Source organism: Hyaena hyaena, unplaced genomic scaffold (assembly GCF_003009895.1).
Source record: "Hyaena hyaena isolate Hyena2069 unplaced genomic scaffold, ASM300989v1 scaffold_520, whole genome shotgun sequence".
Lineage (NCBI taxonomy): Eukaryota > Metazoa > Chordata > Mammalia > Carnivora > Hyaenidae > Hyaena > Hyaena hyaena.
This window is the reverse complement of record NW_024081152.1, coordinates 171572-190404: the sequence shown is the minus strand read 5'-3', so window position 1 is coordinate 190404 and position 18833 is coordinate 171572. Positions and strand designations below refer to the sequence as shown.

At 43.4% G+C, this 18833-nt stretch overlaps 1 long non-coding RNA gene across 1 annotated transcript; it reads right to left on the bottom strand.

The window, feature by feature from the left end:
• Nucleotides 1-1318: 1318 nt before the first annotated feature.
• Nucleotides 1319-7890, bottom strand: LOC120247398. The gene is made up of 3 exons (XR_005532300.1): nucleotides 7708-7890; nucleotides 7122-7179; nucleotides 1319-1614 (listed from the first exon to the last, which is right to left on the bottom strand). It is a non-coding gene; the product is annotated as an uncharacterized LOC120247398 (long non-coding RNA).
• Nucleotides 7891-18833: the final 10943 nt, after the last annotated feature.

Below are 18833 nucleotides of genomic sequence, written 5' to 3'. Positions count from 1 at the left end.
CTTGTAGTTGCCCCTCTTCCTGTACGTTATCCACCCTTCCCTTCACTGCCCCCACCCTTTAGCCACCTCCCTAGCTGAGGTTTTCCGAGACTTACTGTGGGCTCTGCCCCCCCCCCCCCACCCAGTGCTTGCCCTTCTGCCCCTATCTCCTGCCTTTCTCCACATGCTGCAGGCTGAAACGAAATCTCTGTTTTCCAAAATACCCCTTTTTCCCACTCGTCACGCTCTATACAAACCCGCATGCATGTCCTCATGGTAGCTTAACTACCACCCAAGGAACCCAGTATCTCCAAACTCTTCACTTGGTCAACTGTGCAATGATACCATAATAACAGAGGCCCTTCAGCATAAGGAGAGGTATCGATGTAGGGGGTGAATTTTTTGGATGATATTTATAGTCTCTCTAGGATATCCAAAGAGAAGTGTTCAGTAGAGAATTTTCACTTTCTCCCATCCCACCCTTTCACTGACCGATGCAGACAGACAGTGAGGGTTTCAGGTACCAGACAGGAATCTGATGGAAGAGGAAAATGGCGGCATTGATGGATAGCCTGTACCCCCTGCCCTCCCCCCACCACCAAGAAGGATAATATGTGGAAAGAGGTGGATGAGGCAGTTGGGGAGAAAAGAAATGAGTTTGTAACCCCAGCCCCTTTGCTTTTAGAAAGAGGCTTTTGCTCCCAGACACTTTCTTCACATTGCCTCAAAGTCTACTAATTAGATTCATTTGGGTTAATATTCAAATATCCCGAAATGATTAAGGAGACCACCATTCCTTCATTCCTTCCTTTAAGTTGGTTCAGTAGACACTTGTTTACTTCCCTGTTTTACTGAAGTTTATGAGAGGGTGGGAACAGAATCACACTTTCAGAGTCCTAAATTAAAAGGGCAAATGCAAAGGTGGATGGGGTAAACAGTCATTGAATAGGAAAGGATAATGACCACTTTGTTCTGGTCTCAACTGAGAGTCATGATGTTAGGGAAGTCCAGGCCAGTGATGTGAGTCCTGTCCTTAATGGAGAAAATAAAAGAAAACTCCTTGAGGTCATATAGGTCATAAGGGCGAACTGCCCAAACTGCCCAGGCCAGGTGTACCCCATACCCACTTCCTTTCCCTATCTCTGGGTAGCGATGACCCCAAGTCACTCTACCCCTATCCAATCAGCTTTAAACACCTCTGCCGGTATGGGTGGGCTTCTTTTAACTTTATAAGCAAATGACCACCTTTGTTCGGGGCTCAGACCTCTGGAGAATGATCTCCTCTGAGCCCACGGGCGTAAAATAAACCTCCTCCCTTCCAAGATCTCCGAGTGCCGCTTGGTTCTTCTGCCAGTGATCCAGACCGGATTTCCACAACATCCTCAGGTGGCACCTCCAGGGGGTATGTTCCAGACTTGGTTTTCTCTTACTGTGGAGTACCAGGCTACCAGCTCCAAATTAGTCCTAGATTTTGGTGAAAGCAATGCAAATGTCCATGTATGTCCTCCTATTTATCCTGTGGGATGTTTTCAAATTTCATCCAGCTTAGAGTGGCACCAAGAAGCATTCTGTTCTCTCTCTCGTCTTCAAGGTCAAGAATTTGATTCCTGGTTGCTGAGAAAGGCCAGACTTCTCCTAGAAGGAAATATTTTTGTTAGAGAAGTCTGTGTCAGATTATTTCGTCTGTTAACAGCAGAACCAGAAGATAATGAGGACTATTTGACAGAGACTAGCATTGACAAATGGTACACATTTTTGAACTCATTTCAAAGTACAAACTCTTATTTCATTTCATTTTCTAAGGCTCTGAATAACTTATAGACAATTTAATTGCCTGTATTTGGAATAGGGAATTCCTAAAATGCTGAGTATAATATTTGGATTTAAAGAAAAAGACACCATAATAGAGGCCATTGTTCAAGTAAGTAGAGACAGGTTCATGTATTTCAAATCTTGGATAAAATATAAAGAAGATCATTGAGCTCTAATTTGAAAGAATTCCACTGACAGACCCAGAAAGCAGTCCACTGTGAGAATATGAGACAGAATTATAATATTTACTGGACAGTTGTTTGCTAAGAAGCATTTATTTTATATCACTTTTTAACAAGACTCAACTGTCAAATTGTTTAAAATTCCATTGGAAAAATTTGGACTATCACAAAAGTGTTTACTCTTTTATCCTTCTGTCTATATTGGATTACTCATGGAAGACAATGGAAAGAATCTGAGAAATGCTGGTTTTAACAGCAACTTACCCTGCATTTCAGAAATATTATAGACTATGTAAATGAAAGCAACTTTGGGGTATGTATTAGTATAGCCGTGACACTATTGGTGTGATGTGGGGCACAGAGAAATGAAAAATTCCAGCACTATGAGCAGAGATTATCCTTTGGAAGATGACAGTACAAGTGAAACATGCTTCCCATGTAACGACTGTGCTTGCATATGAAAAAAAGGAATCATCTTTATCTTGCTTTGCTAAATACCATTGTTAGCTCCAGCAGCTATGATTCCGAGTCTGTGCAATAATACATGACCTTTTATAGTCATTCTGGAGCTACAGAATTATCACCTATGAAGACACTGTAATCGTACGCACCTGAGATCACTCACTGAATATACTTCCGTGAAAAACGTGTTTAGAACAAAGCTGAACTTTTTCTTGGTATTAAAATCACTTTGGGTTCTCCATTCTCATACTAGATAGGTCCTTCCATTTTTTTTTCCTGTAATGTCTGAGTTCCAGGGACATAGATAACTTATGATGATGCAGCAGGTCTTAGCTGCATGAGGATCACCTGAAGGGCTGGTAGAAGCAGATTGCGGGGTCCCCACCCCCAGAGTTTCTGAGACAGTGTACCTGAAATGGGGCAGAGAATGCATTTCTAACACATGATGTTGATGCTGCTTTCCTGGGAACTGCACTTTGAGAACCGCTGCATTAAATGACTCTAGGTAGGGAGTGCTAAAAGCAAGTTTAGGTTAAAAAATCTTATGTGTGGGTCAGGCTGGTCTTGTGCAAAATGAAAAAAGGAAAAAGCCTAAGCTTCCCTCTAAAGGCTCAGCTCTTTATGGCCCCTTCCTCCAAACAGAGCCCTCTGCCTCCTGGTTTCCATTCTCTCTTTCTGACTTCCAGTTCTCAAAACTACTCACAGAGCTTGCTATCTTAATTGACCCTAAAATGTTCATTAACCAAAGCAGTTATTCCTCTCAGGGACCTTTGCATTTTGACATGGATCAAAAATTCAGACCTGATGAATGAAATCTGAACAACAAAAGGCGTTCATTTTAAATGGGAAAAACATTTCCACTCCCTCACCTACATTATACTACAGGGATCTAAAAGTCAAATCTCTTTGTGTTACTTTCATGTTCAAAGTCTTCAGTGACTATCCTTCTCCCACAGGCAACTTTTAAAGACTTAGCAAGCCTTCCAGGCTTTTCGATATACGCCACTGCCTACCTCCTCCATCTCCTCAGCCACGTTTCCCTCCTTCCAGCTGGTATTCAACAGTACTGAACTATTTCACATTCTCTGTTCTCAGGATCAGCTACATTATTTGGGGGACCCAGTGAAAGAAGAAGATGCAGGGCCTTGTGATCAAGATGTATTAAAGAATTTCAAGACAGCACCCACAGAGCGCTCGCCCAAGACCAAAGGCTTCTGAGCATGGAGCCCTGTGTGGTTGCAGGTCCCACACCCATGAGAATGTATAGCCCTGACTATTCCGGAGAAAATAATCTCTAAGTCCCTTGGCGCTTGGGGTATTACCAAGAAACCAGTCAGGGTGTGTCATTTCCTTTTGCTCTGAGTTGGTATCTTTAGATTTGTTGAACTTCAAAGGCAGGCAAGCACTTGAGCTTTGTTCAAATGAACAAATGAACCATGCCTTTGTTCATTTTCTAGGAAAATTCTTAGGAGGCAGAGGGTGTGAGGTACTACTCTGACCCTGGCACCACTTGCTCTCCTCACAGCACTGTCATAGCCTCTCCCTCTTTTGTATCTTTGCAAGGTACTATTCCTGTCTCCTGAAATGCCATTCCCTGTTTCTTGCCTGATTAACTCGCTATCAAGCATCCTCAGAGGCTCAGCTGAGGTTCCTCTTCTGTTGGGAGGCCTTTCCCAAACTCCAGAGCACCTGGGAGCACAGTACACTCAGCCCTTTAGCGGTTAGCTTGCTGGATTTTCATCTTGTTCGCATGAACATCGTATTCGCTAATCCCCAAGCTATTTCAAAGCATCGACGGTGTCTTCATCTTTGTGTCTGCAGAATCTAGCATGACATCTGGATTGGAGAAGGGGCTTCAAAATGCTCATAACATGAAAGAACAGGAGGTTTTAACATGCACGCTAACGTTTTTCACTAATTCAAAAACAGCTTCGGGGCACCTGGGTGGCTCAGTCGGTTAAGCCTCCGACTTCAGCTCAGGTCATGATCTCACGGTTCGTGGGTTCGAACCAGCTCTCTGCTGACAGCTATCTCAGAGCCTGGAGCCTGTTTCAGATTCTGTGTCTCCCTCTCTCTCTGACCCTCCCCTGTTCACACTGTCTCTCTCTCTCAGAAATAATTAAAAAAAAAAAAAATATATATATATATATATAAAACAGCTTCTTGGAAGAAAGCCATTTCTCAAGCAGAGAGGTATTACGTGACACTCAGAATTCTTCCAGAACTCTTCGGTGAGGTTGTCAATTGTCTTCTAGTTACCGCCAAAGGAGGAGGCTCGGCGGCAAGAACTGAACTCCTCAGTCTTTGGAACCGAAATCTGAGTGGATGTGACCCCCCCAAGGACGTGTTCAGTGCCACTCAGTGGAGGCATCTAACACAGGAGAGGGTCTGAGAGAGTCATCAAGAATGCCTTTCCTGGACCGGCTTCATATGGGAACTTTTAATCTTAATTCAAATATCAGAGACTGTTTGAGGTCTACAGTCAACTTTCCGGGGCTGATGATCTAGTTTGTGGTTGATGTAAGTTATTTGTGTCTCCTCCTTCTTCGTGACTTCTGACTACTCACTGTCGTTCTATCCCGAGTGGGTGGCTAAATACCTTACGAGCTGAAATTCAAACCAATAAAGTCTGCTTTTTGTAAATTTATGGTTTATCTATGAATTTCATGTACCCAAGCTATCTTCATCCCTGGTTGATTCAAAATTTGAGCATTGGCAGGATATCATATTTACTTAGGTATTTTTCTCCAACTTGTGGGAATATACTATTCTGGGCTTCTGGGCACATTTTGAGAGACAATCCAGGAAGCTTTTTTTTTAAAAAATATAATCGTTTTAGTTGTTTTTTAGCCATTGGTATATACTTTGTCCTTGCAGACAGTCTGGGATTGAAGCAGCATCTGGTTTGTTTTTCTTCCGGCTAGGCCAGGGAGAAAAGAGAGCTAGTTGTTCCTGACTTTCTCTGTAGACTTATGCTGCTTTCTCGCTTTCCCTTCCATCTCTTGTGATGCTGGTAGGCTTTTACTCCCTCGAGGTGTCTCCAGGCCTTGGACATCACTAATGGGCTGGGACAAAGGGTGGCCAGGTTCAGACAAGGTTAGATTCCTCTTCAGCAGACACTGAAGCCTGAATCCTTGTGCCGACAGACACAGTTAGCCCAGCTGTTCCCAAAGCAAATCCTGGGCTGCCTAAACCACACCACTCCTAATGGCGTGTCAGGGAGCACAGGAGAAAGTCCTGACTGGCCCAGAAGAGTGTCTCAATAGTAATGCAACTTTATCTCTCTGATGTTAATGGTTCTATTTGCTTGGATACTTAATTCATTTAGGAGCCTTACAAGTTGCTTTTATAGAGTTAGAATCTGGACTCTCAGGGTTGGGAGGGAATTCAACAGGTTGTATAGCTTGTCCCTTCCAACACCTGAGTCCCTCTCTGCCACTGCCATGCCCAGGGTTTGTTATTATCTATGCTTAAACGCCACCAAGGATGGGGAATTTACTGCTTGCCCAAGGTCACCCATTTTATCCTTGAGTAGCTCTTTTAGAAATATCTTCTTTTCATAAACCAGATGTCAGCTAAAGTCAACTTGCCCTTTCAGATTTAAATAAAATTGTTTTTGAATTCTCATGCCTTATGAGGTAAGCCATTCAGCATCTCTTTCAAACTCTTCGTTAATCTTTGACATGTGGGCAGGACGTTGTTTATAAGTGTCCTGGCCACCTCTGGCTGAGGCCTCATCACCCCATGTATGGAGTTCTCTCTTTGCGATGCCCATTCTCTGTCCCACGGCCGCCTCTTCCTCCACACAAAGCAGTGCTCTGTTTCCTTCCACGTGAGCCTGTCTCAAATACAAGGCTGTGCAAGTGCGTGTGACATACTTTTACAGGACAATCCAGGCAAATGGTGGAGTTAACGGGTGCAGCGACCAATCAGCTTGTGACTAAGTCGTGCACACTTCGAGTCCTCAAAGCCTCTCAAGGCCTCACTCCCTGGCCACATTTCCCTGTAGCTTCCCCCTCCCACCTTGTGCTTGGCTCCCTGTTTTCTTTTAACTCCTCCCCTCTTCTGTCAAATTCCTGGCTTGCGTCCCAAATTCTAGTTGACTTCCTCTATAGAGAAATTTGGTTTTGCCTTTATCTTGTAGACCTTGACCTTGGGATCTCATGGCCCACATCCAGGGCAGTTTACCAATGTGTTTCCCCAAAGACAGTCCACTCCCTAAAAGCCTTGTGCCAGAGGTTACCCTGTCCCCACGTGGTTACACAAAGTCCAGGTCTGACTCCCTGTCGGTTCTACCCAGTTCCAAGCTGCCGTCTCTTGGCTGGCTTCTGACTCTGGAGTCATTGCTGTGGACAGAAAGAACACAGGCTTTGGAATTCGGCCAGAGTCCGAATCCCAGATCTACTATTCATCAGTCGTGTGACATCATAGGGCTAACTTCTTGAGACCATCTTTCTCAGCTAAGAAATGGTGATTATACCATCTAAAGGATTTGTGTGAAAATTTGCTTAGATACTACACAGCATCTGGCACATAGTAGACACTCAACAATTTTTATTTATTTTAATTAAAATAAAATAAGATGGAGACCTGCCTTAAACATCTATCTCCTGAGCAGACAGAACCATTTATGCTGAATAAGCAAAACTAAATGTAGTCTATTTTATAAGCATACGTGAAACTTACCTTAGGTTATTTCTTGTAAATGCCACTGATAATCATAAAACAAATTTAAAGCGTTCTCCTAAAATGGTATAAGAAAAGCACTTTTATCCAGTCGTCTGCCAGCCATCTGAAAAACCCCCACTGTAATAACTAGTCAGTGAAACCCTCCCACTCCCCCTCATAATAACCATCAGTATACAGGTTAGGCAACTTCCTTGTTGTCACCTCATAAGTCATCCTGTGACATCATGCCTCTGAGCTTCACACCAGTTTTGGGTCTCAAGTGCCACTGACAGTGACTTTTTTTTCTCATTCAGTAAAATATTCATATCAAGGAAAGCTCTCCAAATTTTCTTTTAACCCTTTCCTTCTCCCCCAGCCTCAAAGCTGGTGCGGATGAACCCTCCCCAGCCTGGTTGGATCCCCGCTTGTTTTGAGCTCTGACCAGTCCCTCCTTGCTCTCTTGGCTTTCCTGGCATTTCATCTGGTCCCTGCTTTCATCCCCAGCTTCGACTTTCATGACTCAGTCACTCCCACTCGTATGCGGAAGGGGAAGAAATGTCTCCTTCTGTTGCTCCCTTTGTCTGCCATCATGATTCTGACTTACCTGGAAACACCTTCAGAGATGATTAAGTTATGGCTCACAGATATAACTGAGCTGTTTCCAAATTTCCAAATGGCATCAGAAGCGCTGAGATCACCATGAAGATGCATCATCTCCTTGTCAGAGAGGACTCAAGAAACGCTGATGATCATATTTTCTTTTTGGGATCTCCTAAGTCAGGACCTCCGTAGCCTTGGGGAAAAAAAAAAAGAGAGAGAGATGCCATGATAGCTCTCACAACCCAAACCTCACTAACACAATATTTAAAAATGTTAAATAAGCACATAAAATATCTTGCAACATAATCTCTGTTCGGGTGCCAAAAAACTTTGTTTTCAATATATAAAACTCCAAACATAAGCCCTTATGGATAAAATGCTAGTAATGAAAGTGATACTAGGTGAAGATGACCATTTTTTATGAAATACTATGAAATACTTATTGACCTACCATTTAAGTTATCTGAACCTCAAAACTAACTCAGCCTCTGACGTGATGGGACTTGAGGATGTAGGTTAACAGAGGATGTGCCCTCACCTCCTCAGCCAGGCAGGTGCTCCAGAATGCACATTTCATTCAGATTTGGCTGTTCCTTTGGTGTGGGGAAAGAGCTGCATAATTTCACAGCATTTCCATTTCAGAGAGGAATTCTAAGAGAAAATACCATATCTGAACTCCTTGAGGGGACTGTGCCATAAGCGATTTCAGGCAAATTATTTCTCTGAGGTACGCGTGCTCATCTGCACAAAGAGTATAAAAATGAATGCCAGTATTGGTTTGAAAACATTGTTACATGCTATCGTAACAAAAGTCAAAATAATTGTGGCTTACAAGAGGCAGGATGTTTCCTCTCTTATGATACAGTGGAACACAATAGGTCCAGAGCTATCAGGGCAGATCCTCAGTTTGGGGCCGGGCTCCTCGGATCCTGTTTTGCATCTTCAACATGTAGCTTTCACCTCAGGGCTAAACTGTCTTTTCCCAACTCTTGCCTCCATATCTACCTTCCAGCTAGTGAAAAAGAAGGGGAAGGGAAGGGCACAATCTTTCCCTAAATTTAAGGGTATGAACTGAGAGTTGTTTATATCTTTCTGCTCACATCCCACTGGCTAGCACTTAGCCATGTGGTTACAACAATCTGTACCACAAACTATAAGCCAGAGTCTTCCACTGGGATGCCCCGTGCTCAGCTAAAGTTCAGCACCATTCATCATCAGGGAAATACAAATCAAAACCGCCATGAGATAACACATCACACCTGTCAGATGGCTAAAATTAACAAGAAAAAATAGATGTTGATGAGGGTGTGGAAAAAGGGGATCCCTCTTGCACTGCTGGTGGAAATGCAAATTGGTACAGCCACTCTGGAGAACAGCATGGAGGTTCCTCAAAAAATTAAAAACAGAACTACCCTATGATCCAGCGATTGCACTATTAGATATTCACACAAATGATACAAAAATACAGATTTGAAGGGGTCATGTGCACCCCAATGTTTATAGCAGCATTATCAACAATAGCCAAACTATGGAGAGAGTCCAAATGTCCATCGACTGATGAATAGATAAAGAAGATGTGGTATTATGTATATAATGGAATATTACTCAGCCATTAAACAGAATGAAATCTTGCCATTTGCAACAACATGGATAGAACTGGAATGTATTATGCTGAGTGAAATAAGTCCATCAGAGAAAGACAGATACCATATGATTCTCCTCATATGTGGAACTTAAAAAATAAAACAGATGACCATGTGGGTGTGTGGGGGGGGTGTCAGTAAGAGAGGGAAACAAACCAGAAGAGACTCTAAATGATTGAGAACAAACTGTGGGTTGATGGAGGGAAGTGGGGGATGGGCTAGAGAAGTGATGGCACTTGTCATGATGAGTACCAGGTGTTGCATGTAAGCGATGAATCACCGAATTCTACTCTTGAAACTAATAACGCACTGTATGTTAACTAACTAGAAATTAAATTTTAAAAAATTCAGGATTTGTCTTGAAGACAAAAAGAAAAAGAGGATACATACCCCAGGACAGCTAGCAACTCTCCTTAAAACAATATAGGTAGATTGTTTGACACAAAGTCACTGTTCAATTGGTAGTAGTTAATGTGGTTTTTTAAAATAATAGGCAAAAATTTAAATTAGTCCATTTCATTTCATTCTTGATATAGAGACCAAAGAAAAAGGTGTGTGTATCTTCACACAGAAACTCACAATGTGGGTCTGATTAAGAGTGACTGAGGTTTGGAGATAGAGTGACGGGCACTGCACTGGCCTTCTGGCCCCGCTGGGCTTTAGGCAGTGAAGGCTTCATCTGTGGGCCCAGCCTTGCCCAGTCCCTCAACCGATCCTGATCAGGTGATCACTGGTGGGCAGTCTGTCAGTTCTGCATGCACCATTTGGTGTGTGTCGGGGGAGTCCAAATTGTAGTCTTCCCTTAACGCCCAATTCATTTCTTCAATTCATGAATCTGGACTTCAAGTGAATTCTTACTCCTTCTCCACTGGTGCAAACATACCTCATGAGCCTACCCAAAACATTATACAAGGGAACGTTACTCACATTCTTTGTATATATTGCCCTGCTGCTGCCATTACCTTTCATGCAAGGAGTCTTTTTTCCTCAAGTCCAAGAAAGAAGAAAAGAGGAGAGGGGACAGGAGGGGAGGGGACAGGAGAGAAGGAGAGGGAAAGTACAATCAGAAGCCAAGACAGTAACCATACCTAAGAGCAATATACCCAGAATAGAAACCATGGCAGTAAGCACAAACTTGAGAGTGGAACTCTGCAGTAGTGAGAGGTCACGTGGCAATGTTCCCTAAACTCCCGATCACAGTACAGGATGACAGAAGACATGTGCTACCGTACTGGGAGGGAGAATTGACAGCAGTGGGGGGCGGGAGGGTGACTCATGCATCATTGCTCACTCAAACGATCCTTACGTTCAGCAGGACATCCAAGAAGGACATACCCTGAGTGAAAAATTACTTGACCATTTGGCAAAGTACTGAGTACTAAGGTAGTAGTTCACCGACAACTAGAAAACTTTCAAATTAAACCATGGAAAAGTCACCCTGTGGGTGTGGAAAGGAATAATATTTTACGATAGGTGTATTTGGGAGGTTCTCTATCAAAAATGTAATGGTCTGACCGATTGGAACAGGACTCCATGAAGGGAGAAATTTCACATGGACTCTTCGACTAATGATAAAATAAGAACGGAGCACAATGTAAGAGCTTTAAGGGCTCTAAGAGGCCATCCAAACTCAGTATTTTATAGTTCAGAGTTACAGATTTGCTTAGCCCATATGCTCAGTAGCAAAGCCTGAGTACAGGAAGCTGCTGGTCCAGTGAGCCTTGGCAGGGACTCTCTGACATCAGAGGACTCTCTTACTCTAAAAAGAAAATGTCTCTTGTGGGAAATCAGTACTATGTTCTTAAACTGATTTTATCAAAAAAGGATGAGACTAGCGATGGCGAAACAAATCCTAAGTGTATAAACAATGTCATCCAACTGTTGTACGATGCCCACATTCCAGAGGGGTTTTTCACAATGACAAATGACTTCAAACAAACATTTGGTTCTGGAGGCACCTTTCGTAAGTGGCTTTAGAGGAACTGTGGAATGCAAAAGAATGTAGAAGACAGTGGTGATCTAACTAGACTGGGAATGAGGAAAATCCTATGTCAAGTTACTGGAATAGAGAATAAGGTAATGTTTATGAAACCCCTTTCCTATCCGAGTGAGACAATAGGGACCACCTAAACCCAGGAGATACTCCGTGTGAGTGAAGAGCTGCTCCATGCGACCCAAACCCAATGGCAGAGATCAGAGTGCATGTGTGGGAGAGCAAAGAGCCACCGTCCCGCCGGCAAGGAAAGCAGGTAGGAGCTGGCAGGCAGTGGGTAGTGGGAGGCAGCAGGTTGAGGGGAAAGTGCACTGCACAAGGATTCAGAGGACTTGGGTCCCAGTCCTGGGGCTGTCACTAGCTGTCCTAGTTGTGCCACCTTGGACAGATTACCTTAACCTCTCTGGATGGGCTTCAGTTTCCTACTCCATAAAAGGAGACTTCACTCCATCTTTGCCGGCTCCAAAATTCTGCTCTCCAGGGCTTACTAGTCAAATGTCTACAGCAATGTTTCCCAGCCCCCTAATCTGAGGCAATTTGGTCCCTCAGGGGACATCTGGCAGTGTCGCAACTGGTTGTCACGCAGTGGGAAGGGGCTACTGCTGTTGGCATCGGGTGGGTGCGGGACAGGGATGCTACTCAACACCCCAAATACAAGGACAGCTCCCCCTAACAAAGAATCACACAGCCTAAAATGTCAATGTGCCAAGGTAGGAAAACACTAACTGAAAGGACAATATGACAAACCCATTTCAGCCAGTTATTGTCATGTTGCCAGATCTGTTTAAGAGAATTTGAAAATATGGATTTTTATGTAAAATATCCCCAGTTGAAGATGGAGCAACACAGTTTTTTAAATATATATAAAACATTCTTGGAGCCAAATAAAACGGGGTGTTAGGACAAATTCTGTCCGCAAGCTGTCAATTTCTGAAATCGTATTTAGCCACATACTGTCTGAGTAATTAGTGTCGTTCAACTGAAAGCGTGGATTTTTTTCATATGTGTTCAGTCATCTGAGCTAGAGCTAAGCAGGTCACGTTAATCCACGCGTGTGCTCATACACACGTCTGTGTGATATAGGGGAAAAACACGACATGAAGTGGTCAGAGACATTCCCACTTACCATGTGGGTAACTCTGGGGTCAGAATCTCTGAACAACAGAGTCTCCACTTTTGGGGAGGGTATCAATATTCTTTCTGTCCACTTCTCCAGGTTGTCACAGGAGAATAGTATCTTGGAGCTGAGGGGCACCTGGGTGGTGCAGTCAGCTAAGCCTCAGGCTCTTCATTTCAGCTCAGGTCATGATCTCATGGTTTGGAGAGATGGAGCCCCACGAAGGGTTCCCGGCTGACAGCACGGAGTCTGCTTGGGATTCCTTCTTTCCCTCTCTCTGCCCCCACCTCACAAAAATAAACAAACATTTAAAATAAGAAAAGAAAAGCATACATATCTTGGAGCTGGAAGGTACTTCAGAAATCACCTCCTATACAATTATACCCAGAGAGGGACAGAGGTTGCCCTTGAGTTCAGTCAGTCAATGGCAGGCCGGGGGGCTAGAAGCCGGGTGTCTTGACTCCCTGTCTTGAGTTCTGTGAGGGTGAGAGGAAGTGGGTGGTGTGGGTGAGCGCGCCAGATGTACTGTCTTCCAGATGTGGTCCGCCAGCACTTGAGCTTCCCGCTGTGCCTGAGCAGCACCAGATGGGCCCCGAGGACGAAACGAGAGCAACGGCCCAGCGCTCTGGAGCCTGTACACGGCTCCCCGGTCTCCCAGATGGGAGGTTGGCATCAGCGCGTCTCTGTCTCCCATGTATAGCCGCAGGCAGCTCTCTGGCCAGCAGCAGTGCCAGCGCCTGGTACTGGTACAAGGTGGCCTGAGCCAGACCGTATGACCGGCTGCTCAGCGCGGGCACTTCACCCCGCTGAGAAAACCTATGCAAGAGCCTCCGAGGGACCAGTGTTGTCACGGTGCCAGAGGGACCGGCGGTATTAATGGGAGCTAGGGCGTTAGGAGGTGACTCTCCAAGGTTAACCATGGCTTCCCCCACCTGCCTGCTCTGGGCACCGCGTATGCCAGAGACTTTGTTCCATGACTGCCTCCTGTCAGGGATGAGCACCATCCCTGAGCTCGCCCAAGGGCCTGGGTCTTCGGCTCACAACAGGGCCCAGGGCTGCCTCTGAGGCTTTGCCTTAGTGCAGTGCCCTCACGTCTGTTCTGCGGGCGGCGACTTTCCGGTGGTGGTGGTGGTGGGGTGCCCCCCCCCAAGGGGGGCCGGGATCTGAGCTCCCACCCCCGCTGCCCTGGCGCGGGCCAGCCAACTGCTCTCTCAGTTCTCAGAGTCGCTTCCGTCTTCGCTCAGCACGCTCACTGCGGTTACACGGAAAGGCCCCAGTGTGGGCATCAACGTTCAGTGCTTTTTATCCTTTTTTTCTTTTTCTTTTTTCTTTAGTGCTAGCACGTCTTCCAAGTCCATGGTGAATCTCGGCACGGGCTGTGCTGTCCGTAGAGAGGGTTAGACAGAACCTGCTGATACTGCAGCCGCTCGGCTGCTCCACCAGGTTTCACATTTTTTAGTGTAATGATAGTTTTCGGTTACTTACAGGATGTAATTATAAATACATATTTGCAATGGAACCAGCTCGATGTGCTTATTTTTCCATTAATAGCACACTGCACTTTTTGGAAGGCATGTACCACCCTTTCCTTAAAGCTCAGCTAAAGCCTTAACTGATTAAGGCCTAATGGGCCTTCCAGCCAATGTCTTTCTTACGTCTGTGCCACTGAGTGGGGACTGGAGACTCTCTCTCTCATCCCTTTACGTGGGATTGAAGGAAGAGTCACCTACTGTGTGTTCTACCCAAGAGAAAGTCTTAACCTTGAAAAACAAGCAACGCTTCTTAGATCCTCTTTATCCCCATCATGCAGGCTAGTCTTGTCCTTACTAGATTCCCAAGGAGACTGAGAGTCCACAGAGACTTTGAGGGCCAGGGACCTAATAAATAGCATCTTGATTCCATGTAAGAATGAGATATTTTGGAGAACCAGACATGGGAGTAGCAGAGATAAAGGCCGGTGACTAAGATTAAGTTGGAAGACACAGCTCAGGGTGAGAGCCAGACGAATGTCACGGTGTTGAATGAGTGGGTAGTGGTGGCGGCCTGGGCAGGCCTCTCACTGGTGGGGAGGAAGCTGTCTCCAGGAAGAGTGGAGATAAATTCTCAGGCAGACACTCATCTCAAAAGGGAACGGGACAGGGTTATTAGTCACCACTAGATTTATCTCAAATTTACCAATTTGAAATCCAGTGTAGCTGCCTTGAAGCCAAGTCCCTAAAGGGGCAGAGAGAAATGGAAGTTACACTTGTAAGCTCCCTCTGTATGGAAGGCTGTGTGAGACGTGGGGGAGGCTTGTTCCCCCTTAACAATTATTTTTATTTATTTTTAATGTTTATTTAATTTTGAGAGAGAGAGGGAGAGCACCAGTGGAGGAGGAGCAGAGAGAGAGGGGGACAGAGGATCTGAGCGGGTTCTGTGATGAGAGCAGAGCTGTCGTGGGGGTCGAACTCACCAACCTGGAGACTATGACCTATGTGATCATACATGAACACTTCTTAATTTATTCACTGAACCAATTCATTTCTTCAGGGACTGCATTAGTATGGCCTATCTGTAAGTCACCCGCCTTTTCAGAGACGGGGGAGAGCATGAGGGGAGTGTGGCTCAGAACTGAAGCCTGTCCGGCCCGCGGAGACTGGCGGGAAAGGCAACTTCTATAGAAGAGCTTAATTAGGCCAATTCAGGGGATAGATTCAAGGCCGTGACTAGAATTTGTGAGGCTGAGGAAGCAGCATTACAAAGTTTGTAGTTTAGATTTTTTTCATTTTTTTCTTTCCTTATATAAAAGACTTAAGTTTTTTAAAAGCTGTTTTAGTTGCACAGCAAAATTAAGAGGAAGACAGAGAGATTTCCCATATACCCCCTGTCCCCACAGATGCACAGCCTCCCTGATTACCAACATCCCCCACCAGGGTGGTACACTTGCTATAACTGATGAGCCCATATGGTCATATTACAATCAACCAAAGACCACAATTTACATTAGGGTTCATTCTTTGTATTCTATGGGTTGGGCAAACGTATAATGACATTTATCTATCATGAGAGTATCATACTGAGTATTTTCACTGCCTTAAAGATCCTCTGTGCTATTCACTACTTTCCCCTTCACCTGCCCTCTGCCTCATCACTGATGTTTTCACTGTCTTCATAGTTCTGCTGTTTCCAGAATGTCTTATAGTTGTTGTCATACAGTAGGTAGCCTTTTCAGATTTTCGTTCACTTACTAACGTGCATTTAAATTTCCTCCATGTCTTTTCATGATTTGAGAGCTCATTTTTTCTTAGCAATGAATAATATTCCATTGTCTGGATGTACCACAGTTTATCCATTCACCTACCAAAGGGCATCTTGTGTGCTTCCATGTTTTGACAATTATGAATAAAGTTGCTATAAATGTCCACGTGCAGGTTTCTGTGTGGACGTGAGTTTTTGACTCATTTGGATAAATACCAAGGAGCACAATTGCTGGACTGTATGGTAAGAGTATTAGGCTTAGCTTTGTAAAAAACCACTAACTCATCTTCCGAAGCGTCTGCATCATTTTGCATTCCCACCTGCAATGAATGTTGCTTCCCCTCCCTGTCAGCATGTGATGTTTTCAGTGTTCCAGTTTTGGCTATTTTAATAGGTCTGCAGTGGTATCTCGTCATTGTTTTAATATGCATTCCTCTGATAACACAGGGAAGAGCATCTTCTCATTTGCTTATTTCCCATCTGTATATCTTCCTTGGTGATGTGTCTGTTAAGGCCTTTAGATCATTTTCTAATTGGGTTGTTTGTTTTCTTATTACTGAGTTTTAAGTTTTCTTTCTATGTTTTGGACAATGGTCCTTTATCTAACATATCCTTTGCAAATATTTTCTCCCAGTCTGTGACTTGTCTTCTCATTCTCTGAACGTCTTTCAAAGAGCAGAAGTTTCCATTGTAATGAATCCCAGCTTACCAACTATTTCTTTCATGGATCATGCCTTTGGTGTCATATCTAAAAAGTCATTACCAGGGGCACCTCTGTGGCTTAGGTCATGACCTCACGGTTTGGGAGTTTGGGCCCTGCATCGGGCTCTGTGCTGACAGCTCAGAGCCTGGAGCCTGCTTCAGATTCTGTGTCTTCCTCTCGCTCTTTGACCCTCTCCAGCTCTTGTCTGTCTCTCTCAAAAATAAATAAATGTTAAAAAAATAAAATAAAATAAAGAGCCATCACCAAATCTAAGTTTACCTAGTTTTTATCATATGCTATCTTCTAGGGGTTTTATAGTTCTGCATTTTTACATTTAGGTCTGTAATCCATTTTGAGTTAATTTTTGTAAAGGGGGATTATCTATGTCTAGATTCATTTTTTCGTCTGTAGATGTCCTGTTCTGTCCATGCGATTTGTTGAAAAGACTATCTTTTTTCAATTTTATTGCATTTGCTCCTTTATCAAGGATCAATTGACTATATTTATGAGGGTTTAATTCTGGGGCCTTTTTTTCTGTTCTATTGATGCATTTGTCATTCTCTCTTTTTTTTTTTTTTTAAGATTTTGTTTTTAAGTAATCTCTACACCCAACATGGGGCATGAACCCACAACCTCGAGATCAAGATTTGCATGCTCTTCCAACCGAGCCAGTCAGGCGCCCCTCTATTTGTCTACTCTTTTGCCAACACCACACTGTCTTGTTACTGTAGCTTTATAGTGAGTCTTGAAGTTGGTAGTGTCAATTCTGCATCTTTGTTTTTCTCTTTCAATACTGAGTTGGCTGCTCTGGATCTTTTGCTTCTGCGTGTAAACCTTAGAATTAATTTATCCACATCTATACAATAACTTGCTGAGATTTTGATTAGGATTGCATTGAATCTATAGGTCCAATTGAGATGAACTGACATTTTAACAATATTGAGTCTTCTTTTCCATGACTTGAAATATCTATATTTATTTAGTTCTTCTCTGATTTCGTATATCAGAGTTTTATAGTTTTTCTCACATAGGTCTTTTACCTCTTTGTTAGATTTATAACCTAAGTATTTCAAGTTGGGGGTGGGGGGGCAGTGCTAATGTAAATGGTGTTGTGCTTTTAATTTCAAGTTCCACTTGTTCATTACTGGTATATAGTAAAGCAATTCACTTTTGTAGACTAAAATCGTATCCTGTGACCTGGCTATAACTGCTTATTAGTTCTAGGAGGATTTTTTTGTTGATTCAAATTTTTTACCTAGATGATTTTGTCATCTATGAACCAAGACAGTTTTATATGTTTCTTCCGAATCTGTATGCCTTTTATTTCCCTTCCTTGTCTTGTTACATCAGCAAGGACTTCCAGTACAATGTTGAAAGGAGTGGCTTAAAGAAGACATCTTGGCCGTGTACCTGACCTTAGTCAGAAACATTTGGGTTCCTCATCAAGTGTGATGTTAGCTCTAGGTTATTTGTGAGGCTGAGGAAGCAGCATTACAAAGTTTGTAGTTTAGATTTTTTTCATTTCTTTCTTTCCTTATATAAAAGACTTAAGTTTTTTAAAAGCTGTTTTGGTTGCACAGCAAAATTAAGAGGAAGACAGAGAGATTTCCCATATACCCCCTGTCCCCACAGATGCACAGCCTCCCTGATTACCAACATCCCCCACCAGGGTGGTACACTTGCTACAACTGATGAGCCCATATGGTCATATTACAATCAACCAAAGACCACAATTTACATTAGGGTTCATTCTTTGTATTCTATGGGTTGGGCAAACTTATAATGACATTTATCTATCATGAGAGTATCATACTATTTTGACAATGTGGATGTGACACCTGAGGGGGAGACAGGAAAACTACGCATCTCAGGCGGATGGCAATCACGGATGATTCAGAAACAAATAGAAACTAAATAGTCCCTTTTCTTTACTAAACATGTCATAGGGAGATGACTCTTAAAAGAAAAAAACCTGCTTCTCGGGTCATTAATAGAAAGGCACTTCTGCTTTCATAATACAATTATCTATTTTCTTTTTGTGTTATAGGAGCCATTCCATTAGAGCTACCTTGTATTTCTTTATAAACGAATATAGATACTAACCACCAGCCAAGTAAGGGATGCTCGGCGATTCTTTCGCCATGGCCTATTGTGGAACTACTGCCTTTTCCTAAGTTCTGTTTTTATGCATAATTTACAGACTTGTGCAACATGCAGATGACACATGGAGATTGAAATTATTGTTTTCACGCAGACCACACTGTTTTTTGCCTGGAAACTGCCTCTAACTGGCTTTGAAAAGAATATTGCTTTATACTGCTTTCAAAGAAGGAGAGCTACCTGAGAGCATTTACATCTCATATTCAAGAGACTATTTCTGTGCCCCTCCATCATGGCATTCAGATGGACTATATCGGTTAGTGTTTCTTCTTAAGGA